Genomic DNA, 4,348 nt, shown 5'->3' with positions numbered 1-4,348 from the left:
CTCTCTCCTATGAAAACTGTAATCACAGCAAATTAAAATACATGAGGTAGTGCTTTCCTCCTTGGAAAGGAAGTCAGATATTTCGATATTTCATGTGCACAGAATAATACTTTCAATTTAGCTGTTTCAGAACCCTGAATTTTGACACCACTTGGCACTGGCTCCCCAACATGTAGGAGTTAAAGCTGCTGCATCATTTGGAAGCAGATTACTCTTTAACATAATAAATTTCAAGATTAATAATTTCAGAAGTTTCTGGCCATCCATTCAAGAGAACAGCTCCTGGGAACAATGTCTGGTTTTATCAGGTTATTGCACAAAATCAGCATTGCATTTAGATATTGCTGTCTTGCACCCCGAAGGATTTTATTCACCTACTGAAGTGATGCTACAAAATGAGTGTAATTTTACCACCATGTGAAACCAAACAGCAGAAAGGAGGAATTATATGCAGTGCTAGCAGGAAACAAAGGCTGGAGCACAGCAGTGAAACAGTTTTGCAAAGTTCAGAAAAGGAAAAACGCACCATAAAGAAAATCGAGCTTAATAAATTACCAGTCCTGTGGGAATTGTCTTGTACTCTGAGAAGTAATTCTGGGTGTTTCTTCTCATCAGGATGATGAATGGGCTGGTTCTGCCTAAGGGAGTGTGTTCAAGCACAAGGTAAGCATTAAAAATGAAAGCTCCGTGTTTCTGCAGCTGCCCTTTGTGAAACTGGCCTCTCTGAGGAAGAGGCAGATATCAGGGGGGTTCCAAAGGAAGCTGGGCCAGTGAAATAAAGCAGTTTCATTTGGATCCATCAGAGAGAGCCATTATCCCTGGAGAACCCCTGGCTTATGCCAAACCATCTCAGCTACCTCAGGCACTGGATTGTGGGCTCAAAGAGGAGCCAGGAGCTTTCCAGCTCTCCAGCCTCCTGCAGGACAGGTCAGCAGCCAGACAAACCCCAGCAGCCAGGAGAACCAGCTGGAAATCAGTTCCTGGCCACCCAAGAATCCCTTTCCTGTGGCCCTTGGAGGTGTCAGCTCCAAGGTTCTGGATCAGCACCTGCCTTCCTCTGGGGCTGAGTCAGAGGCTAAAGAGTTTCAGTCCAGTTTCTATTTTAGGTTGCTACACGTTGTTGGTTCCTCCTGAGAGGGGCTGGATCTCGTAGCTGATATCTCTGACCTCTCCAGTGACAATCTGTGGGGTGCAGGGTCAGAGTGAAAACTCAGCAGAGTAAAAATCCCAAGCTTGGACTGCAGCAAATGGATAAAGGCTGAGTAATGCCAAGTTCCTGAGGGTCAGTGACTCCATTTCCCCAATTCCCATCTTTTTTTGGGCTGTTCTCACACTACACTCCTGATATAATTTCTCTTTTTCAATTTTTAGGCTGTTAAACCCTTTCCAGCTGGCAGAGAAATCACATGCAGGTACTGTGACCCCACAAATGCTGCTGTGAGTTCAGAGATACATTTGCAGCCACAGCAAGGCTGAATATGGATTTGGTTTTGTGCATTTTCCCTGGGTTTTTTGCTCCAGCAAAAGCCTGTCTGTGGTGCTGGGTGTGCTGTGCAGGAGAGAGAGCTTTCACTTTTGGAACCCACATCCCTGGTTGTGATGGATTCCTTTGGTTTTGTGAGTGTGTGGGGTTTGTTGCATTACAGAGCTCGTTTAGGGAGATAATCCACTTATCAGGCCAAGAACACCTTCTCTCCCTACCAGACAACAAATTAGCTCTTCCCTTTCTGAGGGAGATAAAAAGGGATGTCCTAACCCAGAGGAACAGGGCCATGCATGGGGCTGACAGCATCAGAAACAAAAGGAGAAGAAGAAAAAAGGAAACATTCTTCAACATTTGTTGGAGAATGGCTGCAAAATCTGAGTGATTTACTGCAGCAACCCATTCATCAGGGGAATTTGGCCTTGCCTCACTCTAATCTAAATTGAATCTAATTTAGATTCCAAGCAAGGGATGGGAATCCTTTCCTGAACCAAAACAAGCCTTGCCACCTCCTACCTTTTCATTACTCATTCCTTAATTTGTTTGGGTTTGTTATGTAGGACAGCCAGGAAGAATAGCTTAAAGCTGTGAGTGCTGGGCTGGATCTGCTGTTATAATCTCTGCTTTGCTGCACATGGGCTTGATTTTTGATTCAGTTTTGATGCAGGATTGCTTCTGTGCCTCTGCCTGGGGCACCCAGGAAGTGGGGTGTGAACATCTTCCTTTATTTCTTGAGAGTTGAATTGCCTGGGGGAGACCACTGCAGCCTGGGGCTCAAACAGCTCCTGGTTTTTCATTAAAAATTTCATTAAAAATCAGCTCTGCTCATACAGAAGCATCAATCAGAGCCATCAGGCAGAACCCTCCTGGAAAGAGGGACTGGAGGATGGCTCTCTGCACCTTTGGGGTGTCCTGCATTCTGACCTACTTTCAGTTCTTGCTTTATAAGTCAATAAACAGCAAAACTTGGCCTCCCAGTCTGTGCATGTCTGGGGATGGCATCATCCCTTCCCCAGGGCTGCCAGCACCTGCCCTGGGGCTCAGGTGTGTGCCACAGCTTTTTTCTCAGCCTGTTTCTTGGGGAAAGATGAGATTTGGGCATTTTTTGGGCATTGATTCCAGCTGAGGCTTCCTGGAGCATATCAGGGCTGCCTTGGAGCATGGCCCAGACCATGGTGCTGCCTCCTGATTTTTGAATTCCATGCCTGATTCTCTGCTTCTCTGTGTTTTCCCTTCCTCCTTTTTGGAAATCCATCTCCCTTTTGAGGAGTTTGGCTCCCTGGGAATGCTCTGCTGCCTTCAGGGATCTCCTGTGACCCTGTGGGGACACGCTCCATGGTCTGGTCACTGTCTCAGCACCATAAATCCACAGACACACAGACAGATGTCTGTCACACCCACAGACATCATTCCCATTACAGTCATTTGTCTCCTACCAACTCTGAACAAAACCTTGGGCTGTGCAGGTGGTTAAACCCCAAGGATAAAGGGGTGGATTGCAAGTTCAAGACTTGGGAAAAACCCTGCCTGCAAGCACTGGGGGAGAAATGGGAAAATGGGAGAAACAAGCAGCTAAAAATGCATTTTTCTCAACAGGGATGTGATAGTGGCTTGGATTTGGGGCTATCTGGATACCTCTGGAGAATTTGCTGGAAGAAAAAGCCAATTAGCAATTGCAGAAATTGCCAGAAAGGGTTCAACCTCCCCACTGGACCAGAGCATGCAGGTTCTGCTGTTGAAAACCTGACTGGCAGTGGTGTTTGTGCCATCCCTGCCCTGCTGCTCCTCTCTGTGCCCTATTTCAGAGCTGTTTGCCAGCTGCCTCCTCATGGAGAGCATTCCCAGCCACGTGAGGCAGGTGACAAAGCCCAGGCAGCTGGTGATGGAGCAGGGACTGTGGGAACGCTGCTTCCTCCCCATTTCCAACAGCTGCACCCAAAACAAGAACCTCCAGCACATGTCAGCAGCTCCAGGCAAAGGCTGGGGAGCTTTGCTGGGGTTGCAGGAGGAAATAAATTCCAGTGGAAGCCAAGGCTGGATTGACCTCATTAGAGGCGACCAAACAGCTCCTTTCCCAAGGAGCCTTTCCTGCTGCCGAGGTGAGTGCTGGGGGCTGCTGTTCCACACCTCCAGGCTCTTCTCCTGAGCAGGAATTCTGTCTTCTCCCACAGCCTGCTTTAGTCACGTCTCTCTCCTGCTTTTCTCCCTCCTGAAGTTTCCTCTCAGCAGCTGCTCAGCTCTTGGATGCAGTTTGGCACTTCCAATCTGGTGCCACTGTCATTTGGAGCTGAAAGGAATTTGCATTTTGGTGTTCAGGGAGATTTTTCAGGAATGCAGAGCCACCCCATGAAATATGAGTTGGTGGAATTGAAACTGAACCATGTTTTTCAAATTCTTAATAATTGCATTGAAGGGATCAGCATAAATTATTACTTTGTTAAGAAAGTGGTTTTTAATTAGCTCTAAACCAGCTGGAGATAAGGAATTATGAACTAGCAATGTTATCCTGCAGCTGGGGAGCTTTCCTGCTCTGATTATTGGTTTTCCATGGTTCAGTCTGAGATCTGCTGGGCCAGACAGGGCTGGGGTTTGGGTTGGACCCTTCCAAAGTGAGCTGAGCTCTGCTTTCCTCTGGGATAGAATTTCCATGGGATCAGGAAATGCTGCCACTGCCAGAGTGAGCAGATCCCTGCGGTGGCAATGTCCAAAACCAGGATGAGACAAGGAGGCAGCTCCTCCTCACAGCTTTGCCTGTCCTGTAGGAACCTCCTGAGGCAGCATTTTGGTGTTGAGACTAAAATAACCCACGGGAGGATCTGTATTCTGCTGGAAATGCTCCTGGCTGCAGTAGGTCTTCCTGAAAAA

At 47.4% G+C, this 4,348-nt stretch overlaps 1 long non-coding RNA gene across 1 annotated transcript in view; it reads left to right on the top strand.

Moving 5' to 3' along the window:
• The window catches only part of LOC117245509, an 18,017-nt gene that overhangs the window by 8,323 nt on the left and 5,346 nt on the right, over positions 1 to 4,348 (top strand). Inside the window, exons 3-4 of the long non-coding RNA XR_004500239.1 lie at positions 616 to 663; positions 1,372 to 1,412. This is a non-coding gene — a long non-coding RNA (uncharacterized LOC117245509). The remainder of the gene's footprint in view (positions 1 to 615; positions 664 to 1,371; positions 1,413 to 4,348) is intronic.

The sequence above is a fragment of the Parus major genome, chromosome 24 (assembly GCF_001522545.3).
Source record: "Parus major isolate Abel chromosome 24, Parus_major1.1, whole genome shotgun sequence".
NCBI lineage: Eukaryota > Metazoa > Chordata > Aves > Passeriformes > Paridae > Parus > Parus major.
This window is presented reverse-complemented; position numbering and strand designations above follow the sequence as displayed.